General features: G+C 45.9%; 1 protein-coding gene across 2 annotated transcripts in view; it reads left to right on the forward strand.

The window, feature by feature from the left end:
- Positions 1-16,965, forward strand: part of TNFAIP8 (TNF alpha induced protein 8) — a 101,656-nt gene that overhangs the window by 662 nt on the left and 84,029 nt on the right. The window lies entirely within an intron of this gene.

The following is a 16,965-nucleotide window of genomic DNA, read 5'->3' on the forward strand; positions in this document are numbered from 1 at the left end:
TGAAGTTACTGTACAGATCGGATAGTTATCGTACACCTGGCAACACTGCCTTGCTGTTTGTCCTGGGGGAGAAGACAGGGAAGGGTTAACTTGCCTGCTGCAGGGTGGTGGTGGTGTTGGGCAGTTGCGCTTCTCCAGGCTGAGCCCAGCTCCCAGAGCAGCTGTGGTGGCAGCACCCAGGCAGGCAGATTCACTCTTCTCTGCCTGCTCCCCCAGGCACACGGTGCAGGCAGCCACAAGTAAGGGGGAAGGGGGGTAGGGATCTGTTGTTGCGGGGGCTGGGCAGGTAGGTTAACTCTTCCCTGCCTGCTCCCTGATGACAGAAGGCACAGGCAACCACAAGTGGCCCGGCAGTTCTACTTGCCAAATCCAGGTGTGGGGGGGTGTTTACACTAATGTGTAGCTTTGAGTAGCTACACCTTAGAGTATCATGAGCTGGGTAAAGGATCAGCGGGGTATCCTTAAGCCACTTAAAGTGTCCTTAAAACTAGTTTCAGGTGCTAACCCCTGGATTGTTCAGCCATTAAGAGCTCCAGGAGCTGCCTAGCATTGATTACAAGATTCTCACCTTTCCCCACTTCCTTACCGCCTCCAGGTGAAGAATCTCTACCTTTAAGAGCAACTTCACATTGCAGGAACAAGAAGGTAGGGCAGGGTGACACCATCATGAGTAATTGGTGCAGACAGGCAGGAGCTTTAGGTTGACAGCATACTACTTCCTGAGATGCTAAATGCCTATGAAAGCTCATGCCTCCCTGCACCAACTCATATCTAATGTCCCCGTTATGCATTAGGTGTATTATGCAATTAACTGGTTAATCACACAGTAAATTTAGACCAGCCACACATGCAAAGTAATTATTACACCATAAACATGACTGTTCAGCTATAAAAAGAGGCAACCAGCTATAAAGTTAGTGCTTGAAGATGTGTAACAGCTCGATAGCTGGTTTCACTTTGGCTTTGATTTGGACATGTATGAGAGCCCAATGATGCTGCCCTGCCCCACCTTCTGCCTGTTTTCAGACTAACGCAGCTAACTACCTCTGTCATAAGGGAGAATTGTGTGGAGAGTATGGCCCATTAATAAAACACAATCTATGCTTCATTTAAATTCTGCAAGTGCAGGAGCAGTATGTCATAATTGAATGTAGAGTTTGTTTAGAGACAGCCCAAAGGTATTTTGTCTGGTTAGGTTTTTCACTCTGACAGTTGGCACAGGTTCCTGGATTAGTGATATAAATTTAGATGTGCATGCACATTAGGTAAAGCAAAATCTAGATGGTGTGTCAGCCCAGGTAAAAGTTTTGCCCTACCAGTTTGTGTATGCACTTTGGAAATACTGCACTTAGCTGTCTGCTGAAACGGTGTGCAAAGTATATATAGTTTACTTGGTGAAAATCTCTGAAAATACAGTAGTTTAGTATTTAAATTGAAAGTGCAGATTAGCTGGCTGTTATGTTCATTGGTTTGGATTAACTGTGTAAGAATAGTTTCTCTCTCGTCAGCTTAAATAGGAAATTTGCTTTGAATTGCAATCAAAAGTATAGCTGACCGCTTGCAACGCTTTGAAAGGGGGACTGGCTTTTTAGCCTCCGGAGACCTAAATTCAAATCCTGTTCAGGTTTTATATATGAAAAGAACTTTTGTAGTCTGAATCTAATCCCTTGTGAAGGTCCCCAAAACATTGAATACTTGACACTTTTTTTTCATGAAACTCAGAGCATGAGTGAATGCTACAGATTACGTTGAAGTGTGTTTGTAAAGCCACGTGGGAAAACTGGCACAATGCCTACTTGCTCTCTGCCTAGTTCTGTCCACCGCTGCTGTTTGTGTTCCCACAATTATTAAATCCACTTACTATGTGAAAGCATAATTGAAGAAATCTTTGGCTTGTATCAGGTTGTTTTGTTTTTAAGGCTAACGTTTACATTCTTGTGAAGATTTATAAATAGCTGTGGTTTGGTTTTCTTGTTGATGCATTTAACTTCTGGTAGTTCCTGAAAGACTTGTTAAAGGGTATGTATGATACTAAAGACATTACAGTTCTGAACGACTAGCTGTAAGTAAAGTGAGACAAACTCTGTTGTTAATGCATTATCCGCAGTGGTTTGTGTGTAAGTATATCAAAAACAGAACAAAATGTAGGAAACCAAAATTTACTGTTTTGTTTTTTAAACAGAGGCAACACCTGGATGTTGCATATTACTTTTAAATGACTTTTGAGTGGGTTGAATTGAGGAAGAAAAAAAAAGTGTCACAGGTTGTTAGCAGCTAAAATGTGTTACTGGGAAGTTGGTTTGCATTAACTTCCAAAATGCTTTTTTTTCCTGAATTGGGAAAGCCTGTGTTGCATGGCAGAATAATATCGAGTAGCTGACTTGGGAACATAAGTAGGGGTTGTGAGTCAAAATTCAAAGATGTTAAGGAAAGATAATAGCTGCAGAGGGGAGATTTGGGCCTTGCATTTGGGAGGGGCTTGTGAGAGGTAAGAAACTGAGACAAAGTGAAATGCTGAGGCCAGATATCTTTTGAAAAACATGTTAAGTAGAATATATTGTACAATTCTAGACAGAAGCCTGAATAGTTCAGACTTGAAAAAGCAAGCTACCTACTATATGTATAGATGACTACAGCATCATCCTACTTTTCACTGTTTAGGGCAACCTTCCCACTGAATTCCGATACTTCTGGCTGGGTCACTCTGACCTTTGTTTTAGTGTTTTCTACTGGTTTCATTAATTCACTCTTTGTAAGTTGGCCTTGGAGGCTCTAATAAAGCTAATAAAGTACTTTCCTACCACTTCTGTTCAAGCCATATACGGTATGCCTAGTTTTGTATTCATTTCATGCTGTTAGCAAGGCTTCCATGTGATTTGTACAACTACAGTGCATATGTTAATACATACTCTAGTGAGAACTAGGGGTGCACCGATAAAGATTTTTTTGGGCTGATGCTGATTATTAACTAACCATATGAGCTGATTGCTGATGTGCAGCCCAGCAGCTTGAAGAGCGGTGACTGGCTGGTAAGTCTTTTGTGGGGAAGGGACCTGCCCCCATGATGGAGGGAGTGGGACTAGGGCAGGTGCATAGGCAGGTGCTGCACAGCCAGGGTGAGGCAGGGTGTGGGACCAAGCCATGGCTCGTCCAGGGAGACAGGGAGGGGGGTTGGCTCCTGCTGCTGTGTGCATCCCCAGAGGAGGCATGTGCCCCACTCCCGGCTCTGTGCGTGGGGCAAAGGTGGGCTGCCGCTGGATGCATGGGGCCAGAGGGTGTACTGGCCTTTTCTCAGTGGGGTGGGGGCAGGCCCAGGCTACACTTGGGGCAGGCAGCAGTGGTGGGAGGAGGAGTTGGGGGGGGGGGGGAGGGCACTACAGCCACTTGAAAATTTGCTGTAGCCCCCCCTCCCACCACCACTGCCACCCACCCCAAGTGCAGCCCAGACCCAGGCTCCCGCTGGGGAGAGGCCGGTGCAGTCTCCGGCCCTGAGTGCTCAGTGTCAGCCTGCCTTTGCCCCACACACATATTGGGGGGCACATGCCTTCCATGATTCCCCTTCCCCCCCCCCCCTCCCCCCAGACTTACCAGCTGAACACTGCTATCCAAGCTTCCTGGCCACATGCATGCTGTGACTGCACCCATTATTGGCCAAACTGGCGAAAAAAAATTCTGATTGCCAATAATGTCAAATTTCCTTTTATTGGTTGTATATCAGTATTCTTTAAAATAAATATTTACAGTTAATGGCATTGTTTTACTGTTAATTCATAACAAAGTTTATCTGCCAGTAGAAACTGATTCATAAAAACTTGCAGAGAATTGCTATTCTTATTGTTCTCTTGGGCCTGAGGCCATGGCTGCTCTGGTACAGGGTGCCCTCATTTAAAGTTAAAATCACCTTCCATTCATTGTTTCCAGTGTCAGCAAAGTGAAGGTAGTAGCTATTTTTAAGAGCTGACTTGAATCTTGGTGCTATTAAGAACAATGGGAGATAGGTGTGGACATGGTGTAATCTTTCCTATGGAACAGTGGGACTTAGTAATCATTTTTAAGAGAGCATTTCTATGTATGTTCTCTCTAAAATGGGGTGCTATTTAGCAGTATAGGACTAGAACGAGCCTTCTGGGCCATCCACTAGAGGCTTTGCTAAAGAAGAAGTTTCTGTTCATTAAGAATAATGCAAAAAAACCTGCCAATTCTATCAAAAGCCTGTTCAGACATAGCATGCATAGAAGATTAAAGTTCCTTTTTTGTTACAGTGGCACCAATATGTAGGGGATATGCTGTGTTCTTCAAAGATGAGGAATGCAACCTGCTTTAATACCTGTTTTAAGAGCACAACTAAAATGGACATTAACTATGGGATGCCAAGTAGTGCTCATGATTATTCTCTCCTGTTTTTGATACTGGAAACCCTACCAACAAGTCTTTGCCTGACTGTATACATATAAAGCAATACATCTGACTGGAAATAATTCTGTAATTTTCCTTCTACTATATGCTTTTCAATAAGCAGCCTATTTTAACTATGGACTAAAATAGTGAGTATATAATATCTTTAAAAAAACATATTAAAATAGAATAAATGATAAATAATACAGTTTATTTAGAATTTATAGAAAATCTGTATGTGAAGAAAAAGCATGTAGGTATTTCAACATGGGACAGCAAGTGCAGAGAGATGAGTGGCAGTGGAGGTGACACATTGCTTCTGTATGTATCTCTTGAGGTGTCTGATGAGGGTGGCAGTGGCAAGGAAACTTTGGATGAGTATGAAGAATAAGTAGGAGGCAGTAGAGGTGGGGACAGAGAGGCACGTAGATAGTCCTTTAGTTCAGGCTGAGGGGAATGATGAGTGCTAGAAAGAGCAGTTCTGACTGGAAGTCCATAGGATAGTGGCAGGGGAGGAGGAAGTAAAGGACTGCTGCTTGAAACTCCTGCTTGCTTTAGCAGGCTTATTGCTCAGATGGGGAGGTGGTGGAAGAGAAGAAAAGAAGTTCCAGGGTGTCAATTTGAGGTCCTTGGGGAAATCAGTACTTCTCTGAGAAATGAAAGTGTCTTGCAAGTTATAAAGAAAGCTTATGTCTGCAAAAAATTATTGCATTATCTCAAGCTAATCAAATTCCAGTGTTTTGTTAGCTATAACTTAACATGGGATTGACATTTGAAGGGTTTTTTTGCTGTAACAGCCAATGATTTAAAGTCAAAGAAATTCTGACTTTTTAAATGTATCCTCTTCTTGTTTACATGAAAGATCATTGCTAGTAAGGGGCCAAATGCCTGATTTTAATATACACAAAAGTTTCAGTAATGTTTTATAAGTGCAAAACATTAAATAAGGCAGTGTTACATTAATATAATATTATGTTTGGTAATGTTTTATAACAGAAGCCTCAACCAACTTCCTTCCAGTTTAAAAATATAGTCTAATAAGTGTAAATGAGTTTGACCTCACCCTTGTTTTCTGTCCTTTAGTTAGTTTGTTCAAAACACAGTTACAACAAATGTCATGCCTGGTCAAGTAGAAGTTTAGACAGGGCTTGCCAGTCAGTTAAACAAACTGGCTAAGCTTTGTAGGGAAGCTTTCACAGTCCCTGCCGACACTATGCTTAGTTCAAGCCAATATTTCATTTGTCCTCAGTTTTAATTGAGTGCTGAACTTGTTTTCAAACTTGAGAAATTTTAATTCCATCACTAAAAAATGAAACGCATGTCTTCTTCATGAGGCTGAACATACTTATACAATCCATATGCTTTTCATAACCTTTTCTCAAGGCAAACGTGGAGGGAGGGAGCAAACAAGTAATACATTGAAAACTCAGAGCTGATAAAGGGGAGACCAGTTCAGAGATGCATAAGCATTCATAGGCTAGTCTCTTCAGCACATGCTGTGCCAAACTAGTTCATTCATAGCTTCTGACAAAGTAGCCTGTAACCCACAAAAGTTTATGCCTCTCTGAACCAGTTACCTGCTGGGCATGCGCACCCCTGGAGACTAAGTCCCACCCGGCCAGGTGAAGCACGTCACACTTCTCCATGTTGAACTTCATCTGGTTCTGACTCGCCCAACTTGCCAGCCTGTCTAGGTCCACCTGCATCTGCAGCCTATTTTCAAGAATGACCACGCTCTCCAATAACTTGGTGTCTTCAGCTAATTTACTTCAGGTGCAAACTTATTTGGCAAACAGATCTTGCACAATCATTATTTTTACCAGCAGCAGTGCTTTTGTGTTCAAGTAAAACTAGTGATGGGCTAGAAGAAAAACCTAAGAATTCTATTGGAAGAAGACAGAAGGCAAATAGCATCAGTAAAAACATTATTGTGGGCTGGAGGTGATCTGTTCACTGTGAATGTCTTCTAGTTTCTCATAAGTCTTAGTAGGGAATGGCTTTTTCTGTTAAATCCAGATAATCTGAGTTACCCTACAATTCAAATGGATGCTAAAGGATTTAATTCTTGTGTATATTATTGAAAAGATTGGCTTGGGCAAAAAGAAGAAATTTCTTCTAGAAATGTGTCTAGAAAATGATTATTCGAGCACTGGAGAGTGACCACTACACTAAAGGGGCTTCTGGCCTGCAACCACATGGCTGCCCCGCGCTGAAACCGCAGGTAAGGAGTGGGGGCGGGGAAGGAGCCCAGGGAAAAACTGGGTGCGGGGTGGGGGGAGCAGCCCCTCTCCTGCCCCATGGCCAGTACCCTGCAGTGCAGCTGCTCGCAGCCTGCCTGGGGCTGCCTGTGCCTGCTCAAGACAGCCTTGCATGGGCTGCAAGCAGCTGCAGCAAAGACTGTGGGGCATGGGGCGGACGAGGGGCCGTTTTTCCCCACGCTCTGCACCAGCTCCTTCCCTGCCGGCAAGCAGGGGGTTGGGGCTGTATGCTGCCCCCCCCACCTTTACCGCAGGACTGGGGGGTACTGGGAGCCAGTGGGAGCATGGGGTCCGCACTAGTGTCCTGGGGCCAGTGCCAGTGGGGCCCAGAACAGGGTGGTAGGAGCCTGTGCCCTGCTTTGGGTCCCACTGGTGCTGGCCCTGGGACATTTGGTCCCAGGACATTGGGACTTTGGTCCCAAGATGGTGACCGGGAGTGGGGCTCCTGTCAAGGGGCGGGGCTACCCATGTGGCCCGTGGCAGCCTGCCAAAACTGGGTGAGCGGCCCTCTGTCCGAAATAATTGCCCAACCCTGGGTTAATAACTCCTTTACTTAATATTGTTGTTCACATTCAAAATGATTTGCTCGGTAGCTAGTTTTATCCATACATGGTCTCCAACATAACAGACAAGTGGGGCCTTATTCCAGTCAGCCATAAATAGTAAAATGTTCCTAAAATACGAGTTAACTTTTATTACAATGCCTGAAATGAGCAGCTGCCATTTGATTTATTGAAAACATTCCAGATTTATTTATATATACGCATAATTTTGATTTTTTTTTTTCCTTCACTTGGCTTTTACTGTTATGTTAACCATTGTCAATTGACCAAAAAAAAGTAGCAGTTTATATAAACACTTACTGTTTAGGGGTTTTATACCATGTCAGTTGACCATACCTTACTGGAAACATTAATTTAAACAAAAAATTCTCTCCTCACATCTGCAACAACATTTCTGTCATTCTCCGAATATTCAGTTTTACCAGTTTTAGCTAGTTGCAGAAAAATAGTAGTTAATATAAAAAGATTACCTATGTCTAAGTGACTTAACTGCTGAATAGGCTGTCTGTCTGCACAGGGAATATCTTAAGACTTACAAGTAACATGTAAAACCTTTACTGAATAGTGTCCTTATATCTATGCCAATTTGGAATATTCAGAAATGGTTACAACCTCCAATGTATTTCTACGCTTTTTCTCCCTCCCCCCCTTTTTTTTACTACTTAATTGGAATGGGATTATGAGGATGAATGACGAGCATGGGTATGTGCACACCTGTGTATGAGCATGGGTAAATGCACAATATGCTCCATTTTGATTTTATTTATGCAAGAAAATACTTTCAAAACTAAGGAAGGACATTTAGTAAACTTTTACTTACTTTTAGAATATCAGATTTCCATTCTCCTCTAATATTAACATTTATCTTATTTGATACTTATTGCCATACAATGTATATCTAGTAGGGAACTATTTAAAATATTTGTATTGGGGGGGGGAATATGATTTTCCAAAATATTTACTTAAATCATACTTTGTAATTCAGATACCATTAATATTTCATTTATAAATTATATCCCAAGAAGCAAAAATTAAGTATTTTTTGTTCAGTTGTTCACTTCTTTTTTTTTTTTTTTGACAGTAGAGTATTTAAATGTATATCCTTCAGTTTTCCCAGCTTCTTGAACCTTTTCTCTTTGACACCCAAGATCACAGCCATTTTCTTTTTCTTAGCCTTTTCATTTTCTTCTTTAACCAAGCTGCTGTTAGTATCTGCAAGGATCTGTCTACTCTGCCGTAGATTATTTTTCACAATGAAGAGAAGGACTTGCCTCCATGGAGTTGCTTCCTGGAATCTGGGAGGTCTTCAAATCTCTCTCAAGAAATCTGAATTTGATCATACACATGGTATCACAAGGCATTTTCAGTCCACCATTGTTCTGAAATGATCGTCTGTTGTTGCAAACTGTTAGAGATGCTTCAGTCAGGCATGAGATTAATGTTTTAATTGTACTGAAATAGAACGGTCTTTGCCAGATATTATAGGCAGCTCCACAGTTATTGAGTTGCAGTTATGCACGTGTTAATCTAATTCTTGTACTTGAACAAGGGGTGTCTGATTTCAATAATGCAGCAGTTCTTAAGAAGTTATCTTATAGTCTGGAAATCCGTGAATTCTGTTTTTCTGTTGTCCTCCTATATCCCATCCATATGACCATAAGAAACATCTGTTCTTAATTTATCCCTCACCATTTTGTCAACCCACTAATCATGTTGTTATATTTTAATTAAGAAAGGAAACAATTAGGTTTTCCTAAAGGGTAAGACAGTGCATGGAGAGTGATCTGAGAATTCTAGTACTAAGAGGTGACGATCAGAATTTGTGGGTGCCATGTTTGTGCATATACAAATACGAATATCCGTGGCCAATAACCAGTCAGTGCATATTTAATTATTGAGGTGGTAAAAGTTAGCAAAAAGTTAGTTTGGTTTAGGCTCCTGTTTTTTAAATGCATATAACTAAGAACAGAATGAAATTTTCCATGTTGAATATCTGTCCATACCTGAACTTCTTTTGAAAGCCTTTTCTGAGGATAGTGTTAGAGGGAAATGTTTTACTTTGTTTAAAGTTCTTACTATAGCTGTCTGCTTTAGAGCAGGGGCTTGGAATTTGGCAGAGGTGTTGCTTTTGCATGAGGGATGTTCCTTTACCCTCCATTGGAAAATTCATCCAGATTTAGCCAAGTTGCAAGCTTTTGAGAAATCTGCTGGCACATGGTCAGTAGAGACTTGTTAGAGTTTGCCTATAAAATTTATAATGGAATAATAAAAACAGCACAAGAGCTCTTACTTTTAAACTGAGGATGTGTTTTTAATTAAACCAACATTCAATGGCATCGGTTAATTAGTCCAGGATATAGTTACCTGTAAATAGCAAGTGCTGTCAAGTTAGCATTTCAATGATACTTAAACTCTGAAGTTAAATGTAATTTGGATGCAGTGTAGTTGAATGGAACATGGTTATATTTTCACACTTGTAACTTTATAAAATTGTCCTGTTAGCAGTATTGTGCTGACCTACATTTCCTGCACTCTTTGTACTGCATAACGGAAGAATCATAAATACGATTATCTTTCCATGTGATACATAGAATATGTTCCTTATGGTACATAGTGTTACATGGGTGGGTTTTTTTGTTTCTGTTTGCCTAGAGCAAAATTTAGTTGTACCTCATTGCTGGGAACCAGAATTAACTGTTACTAAAGCATTAAGATTCTAATTGGGGTTGGTTTCAAAAAAGAGGTTTGTCGTAAAAAAAAATCTTATTGATATTTGTTCGATGTTTCATAGTAGCTAGAGTCGGAAGGGACCTAGGTAGATCATCTAGTCCGACCCCCTGCCTTGGCAGGAAAGAGCACCGGGGTCAGATGACCCCGGCAAGGTGCTCATCTAACTTCCTTTTAAAAATCCCCAGGCTAGGAGCCTGCACCACTTCCCCTGGAAGCCGGTTCCAGGCCCTAGCCGCCCTGACTGTGAAGTAGCGCCTCCTAATATCTAATCTAAACTTACCCTCCGCCAGCTTGTGACCGTTATTCCTGGTCACTCCTGGGAGCGCACGGGGGAACAGGGACTCCCCCAATACCTGCTGATCCCCCCCTGACCAGTTTGTAGCAGGCCACAAGGTCCCCCCTTAACCTTCTCTTGTGGAGGCTAAACAGGTTCAGGTCCCGTAGCCTCTCCTCATAAGGCCTGCCCTGCTGCCCCCTGATCATACGAGTGGCCCTCCTCTGAACTCTTTCCATATCGTCCACATCCCTCTTGAAGTGTGGCGCCCAGAACTGGACGCAGTACTCCAGCTGCGGCCTGACCAGTGCCGCATAGAGGGGGAGGATCACCTCCCTGGACCTGCTCGAGATGCATCTGTGGATGCATGACAGGGTACGGTTGGCCTTCTTGACTGCCTCCCCACACTGCCGGCCCATGTTCATCGTGGAGTCAATGACGACTCCAAGATCCTTTTCCGTCTCCGTGCTGGCAAGAGGGGAGTTCCCCAACCTGTAAGTGTGGTGCCGGTTCTTCCTCCCCATGTGCAACACCTTGCACTTATCAGTGTTAAACCCCATCCTATTCTCATCCGCCCACCGTTGCAACCTGTCAAGGTCAGCTTGTAGCCTATTGCACCCTTCTAGTGCACCCACATCCCCCCACATCTTAGTGTCATCAGCAAACTTGAACAGGGTGCTTTCTACCCCCTCATCCAAGTCACCGATGAAGATGTTGAACAGTGCGGGCCCGAGGACCGAGCCCTGCGGAACCCCACTGCCCACGTCCTTCCAGGTCGAGAAGAACCCATCCACCACCACCCTCTGGGCGCGGCCCTCCAACCAGTTGGCGACCCATTTGACTGTGTGGGCATCGACACCACAGTCTCCCAGCTTTTTGATGAGGACAGGGTGAGAGACAGTGTCGAAAGCCTTCCGGAAGTCCAGAAAGACTACATCCACAGCAACCCCTGTGTCTAATGATTTGGTGACCTGATCGTAAAAGGCCACCAGGTTGGTCTGACAAGACCTGCCACTGATGAACCCATGTTGGTTGCCCCTGAGCATGCATTCCCCCGTAAGGCCCTCCTGGATGTGTTTTTCAAAGAGCTTACCCGGGATTGAGGTAAGACTAACTGGCCTGTAATTTCCCGGGTCCTCTTTTTTTCCCTTTTTGAAGATAGGGACCACATTGGCCCTCTTCCAGTCCTCCGGCACCTCACCAGAGCACCACGAGTGCTCATAGAGCCGCGCCAGGGGTCCCGCAATGACCTCGGCCAGTTCCTGTAGAACCCTAGGGTGAAGATTGTCCGGACCAGCGGACTTGAACACGTCCAGCCTCTCCAGAAGTACCCTAACTCCTCGCTAACCCCTGGCCCAGGCGTGTCTCTCCCGAGGCCCGAGGGGGGCCCAGCAGGGAGGTGGCTGAACTGGTCCCTACTTAGGAAGACAGAGGCAAAGAAATCGTTAAATATGTTAGCTTTGTCATCTGGCGTGACGACTAAGTTGCCCATCATGTCCTGCAGGGGCCCCACATTACCCGGGACCCTCTTTTTACCCCCTATGTATTTGAAGAAGGACTTCTTTTTGTCCTTAATCCGGGAAGCTAGTCCTATCTCCATCTCTGCCTTGGCCTTCCTGACTGCCCCCCTACATCCTCGGGCGACTGTAACATAGTCCTTCTTGGTGATGACCCCATCCCTCCATTGGGTGTATGCCTCCCTTTTAGCAAGGAGACATTCCTGGATGCTCCTAGTGAGCCATGGGGGTTTATGTGCCCTCCTGCTCCCTTTGACCCTTGTTGGGATTACCTCCCTTTGGGCATGGAGGATCGTCTCCTTAAGGAGCAACCACTCACCTTCGACATCTGGTTCCCTTCCCCTCTGGGTCCTCAGCGCTTCCCCAACGATCCTCCTTAGCTTGTTGAAGTTAGCCCTCCTAAAGTCTAGGGCTGTTGCCTTGCTGCAGCCCTTTGCCACCTTAAGCTGGATGGTGAATTCCAGCAAGTGATGATCACTGTCTCCCAGGTGGCCCATCACCCGCAGCCCCCTCACCAGGTCATCACCCGTGGCCAGCACCAGGTCCAACAAGGCGTCTCCCCTGGTGGGGCTGTGCACCTCCTGGGTTAGATGGAGGTCCTGCACTCTGGCTAAGAACCGACGTGAGCGATCAGACTTGGCTGACTGCTCTTCCCAGCAGATGTCTGGAAAGTTCAGGTCCCCCATGATGACCACATCCTTAGCCCTCACTGCCTCTGCGAGCTGACCTAAGAATTCCTGGTCGAGCTCTTCTCCCTGGTTGGGAGGTCTATAGTAGACTCCCACCGTTAAGTCTCTCTCCCCTGGACTGCCTTTTACTCTAACCCAGAGCACCTCAGAGTGCCCCCCCTCTACCCTCTTGCTAATTAACGAGGAAGTATATTCCTCCTTGATGTAGAGTGCTACTCCTCCACCTTTCCTTCCTATCCTGTCCCTCCTGTATAGCCTATAGCCCTTGACACTCACCGCCCAGTCATGCGATGAGTCCCACCACGTTTCTGTGATCCCCACTATGTCAGGGCTGGTGACAGCTAGGAGGAGGGCGAGTTCCTCCTGCTTCTTCCCCATACTTCGAGCATTCGTGTAGAGGCATTTGAGGCCTCCAACGGTTGTGCCCACTGACCCCCTAGTCTCAGCAATGCCCCGTCCCCCATCACTTACCTGTTTCTCCCTTTTGACCATTGGTCTGGGCTCGCTGGCTGTTGCTAGGCCTGGTAGTTCATCGTCTCCTCCGCCCTCATCTTCCCCCTCCCCCAACGAGCCTAGTTTAAAGCCCGCCGAAGGAGGTTCACCAACCTGGAAGAGAACACACGCTTACCTTTAGGGGAAAGGTGGAGCCCATCCCATCCCAGCATGTCTCTCATCACGATGTGCCGGTCATGGCTGAGGAAGCCAAAGCCCGCCTCGAAGCACCATTCCTGTAGCCTCCAGTTGGTCTCCGCTATGCACATCTCGTGGCGTCTGCCTCGACCGCTCACTGGCAGGATGGAAGAGAAGACCGCCTGTGCGCCCATCTCCCTCAGCACGCCTCGATGTTCTTCAGTCAGGTTTTTGTTATGTTTTGTTACTGCATCCTAAAAGACATGCAAGCCTTTTTTGGTTATTGTTGTAACATTAAGGCCAAAATTGTTCATGCTTTTGTTTTTCTATTACTAGTGCTTCTCACGATGTCCTGAAATGTTGGGGCTAGCAGTGTCAAAATTGGTGGTTTGTTTTGCAGCGTGGAGATAGACAGACAGGTATGTCTATCAACATCAATAAGATTTTTTTTTTTTTACGACAAACCTCTTTTTTGAAACCAACCCCAATTAGAATTTCCAAGAGGCACTGATTCTTGTTTTCTGTACATGTTGGTATTTATTGTAGAAAGGCTTGATCTTGAATTCCTTGGGCACTCCACATGTCAATTGCTTTTAGTGGGAGTTATGAGTATAGAAGAGATGCAAGTTTGGTCTTACAGATCTCTGAATGAGGCTTTGGGAATGAAGCAGAGTCCGTTTTTTTTGGACCACTGTACTCTATAGCTCTATACTTGTAATCAATGCATCCTTTAGGAAAAAGTTGATTTCATGCTTATAAACAGAGGCTAGTACACAAATTCACTTTATCAAAACAGTGACTTATCAAAGAGGTCTGTTTTGGGACTGCCTCAAACAATCACGAAGGGAAGGTGAAAATCATGCTTTGAAACAAAAAAGACCTCATTGAACCAATACTGGATCAGCACCTATATAAAGAAAATTGACTATATTGGAAATTGGCCTGATGTGGCCTATAATTTGGATGATAAATGCCCATGCATGTGCACAGCTGCAGTGTAGCATGCAGGTGGCGAGGAGCACAGCCCAGCAGTGTGGAGAGCTGTGTGCAGCTGGTAAGTCTGTGGTGAAAGGGGAGGAAAGAGAGGGGCAGATCAACACCCCCTGCGGTAAGGGAGGAGTGGGGCTGGAGTAGGCATTGCCCAACTTGGGTGGGGCGAGCATGGGATGGAGCTGTGGCTCGCCTGGGGATGGAGGCTCTTGCCGCTGTAGGCTGCTGGTCTGGGAGCAGCTCATCCAGCACTCATCTGGGAGGGCATGCGGGGGGGGGGGGTTTGCACAGCCTGAATCTGCACAGGCTTGGCGGACTGTAGCTATTGGCTGGGGCCGGAGGCCACATTCCCAGCACCACCAGCACCCACTTCAGGCACAGCGTGGCCCCTGGTCCCAGCCTGCAGCTGCAGCCCACCTGGCCCACCCCACACAGATCCTGAGGCACCCCCTCCCTTGCCCTCCTGGATGAAGGGCAGGAGCGGTAGTGGGGGCTGCTGGACAAGCAGACAGTCTGCTCCTGGACACCAGCACACTGTGGCAGGAGCCGCCACCTCCCTCCCTGCGCCCCTGGAGGAACTGCGCCTCTGTCCTGTGCCCAACCCATCCTGGCTGGGCAGTGCCTACACCAGCCTCAGCCCCATTCCTCCCTCACCATGGGGGGTGTTGCTTTGCCCCCCCATGCCCTTTCCATTCCCCCTCCCCTTCCACCACAACAGACTTGCCAGCTGTATCAGAAGTCAGATCGGTATTGGCTGATATGCCTCCTTAAAACTCGGCTATTGGTATCAGCCCCCAAATCTCTATCAGTGCACCCTTATCCTTCTTTCTTTTATAGTAGTCCTCATGCTCTGGTTCTCAGAACTGCTTTGCTATTTGTAGTAAGACCCACATAGAAATAATAGGCAGCCTACCACTTACAAAGTTTTAATGTTATTGGAGACATTCAAACAGTCCTCTCCATATATATTTATTTCTCTGTAGTTTGTTACAAAGGAACTGGCTTATTTACAAGTCTTCCGCTTGGTCAGTTTTTTTTTTTTTTTTTTTTTGGTATAAGCAATGATTTATTTGCTTTGAATATTTCAGCAAATATGAAGACATGGCAAGTATGCTAGTGGAGAATATCAAACTGCAAAGTGACCAGCTTACAGTAGTGGAGACAGAATACAAATACATGTAAGGGCTGCTATCCAGGTAGGGCAACTAACACTGAAGACTTTACCAAACCTTATATTTATTTTTGTCTAATCCATTAGACAAAAGCAGATTTTGACAGAGCAGACTTCGGCTAGACGTCAGGAAAAACTTCTTCACGGTGAAGGTAGCCAAAACATGGAATGGGCTTCCAAGGGAGGTGGTGTTCTCCGCTACCTTGGGGGTCTTTAAGAGAAGGCTGGATAGGCATCTGGCTGGGGTCATCTGACCCCAGCACTCTTTCCTGCCCAGGGTAGGGGGTTGGACTCTGATCTGTTGAGTTCCCTTCCAACCCTAACATCTATGAATCTATTGATATGTTTCTTCTAATATAACTTAGTTGCTTATAGTTTCATAGTTTCTGGGGTTGGAAGGGACCTGAGCAGATCATCAAGTCCGACCCCCTGCCATGGCAGGAAAGAGTACTGGGGTCAAATGACCCCCGCAAGGTGTACATCTAGCTTTCTCTTAAAGACCCCCGGGGTAGGAGCCAGCACCACTTCTCTTGGAAGCTGGTTCCAGATCCTAGCCGCCCTGATAGTGAAGTAGCGCCTCCTGATACCTAGCCTGAATCTACCTTCTGCCAGCTTGTGACCATTATTCCTAGTCACTCCTGGTAGTACTCAGGGGAACAGGGACTTCCCCAATGCCTGCTGGTCCCCTCTGACTAGTCTGTAACAGGGCACTAGATTTCCCCCCTCAGTCTTCTCTTGTGGAGGCTGAACAGGGTTCAGCTCCCGTAGCCTCTCATAAGGCCTGCCCTGCTGCCCCCTGATCATGCGAGTGGCCCTCCTCTGGACCCTCTCCATGTTGTCCATATCACTCTTGAAGTGCAGCGCCCAGAACTGGATGCAGTACTCCAGCTGTGGCCTGACCAGTGCTGCATAGAGGGGGAGTATCAGCTCCTCGGACCTGCTTGAGATGCATCTGTGGATGCATGACAAGGTGCGGTTGACCTTCCTAACTGCCTCCCCACACTGCCAGCCCATGTTCATCTTGGCATCAGTGATAACTCCAAGATCCTTTTCTGCCTCTGTATTCACAAGAAGGGCGTTCCCCAGCCTGTAGGTATGGTGCTGGTTCTTCCTCCCCAGGTGCAGCACCTTGCACTTGTCAGTGTTGAAACCCATCCTGTTCTCATCCGCCCACCCCTGTAACCTGTCTAGGTCTGATTGTAGCCTATTCCTTTCTTCTAGCATGCCTGCATCCCCCCACATCTTAGTGTCATCAGCAAATTTGAACAGGGTGCTTTTTACCCCTCGTCCAAGTCACTGATGAAGATGTTGAACAGTGTGGGCCCAAGGACCAAGCCCTGCGGAACCGTGCTGCCCACTTCCCTCCAGGTCGAAAATGACCCATCCACCACCACTCTCTGGCTGTGGCCCTCCAGCCAGTTGGCGACCCATTTGACTCTGGGTGTCGACACCACAGTCCCCCAGTTTCTTAATGAGAATGGGGTGAGAGACAGTGTCGAAAGCCATCCGGAAGTCCAGGAAGACTCTGTCTACTGCTACCCCTGCATCTAAGGATTTGGTGATCTGATCATAGAAGGCCACCAGGTTGGCCTGACGGGACCTGCTGCTAATGAACCTCTGTTGATTGCCCCTAAGCATAATCTCCCCTGCTGGCCCCTCATGGATATGCGCCAGAATAATTTTCTCAAAAAGTTTACCCAGGATTGAGGTAAGACTAACTGGCCTATAGTTTCCCGGGTCGTCCTTGC

This window comes from Crocodylus siamensis, chromosome 3 (assembly GCF_052110815.1).
Source record: "Crocodylus siamensis isolate JL-2025a chromosome 3, ASM5211081v1, whole genome shotgun sequence".
Classification (NCBI taxonomy): Eukaryota; Metazoa; Chordata; order Crocodylia; family Crocodylidae; genus Crocodylus; species Crocodylus siamensis.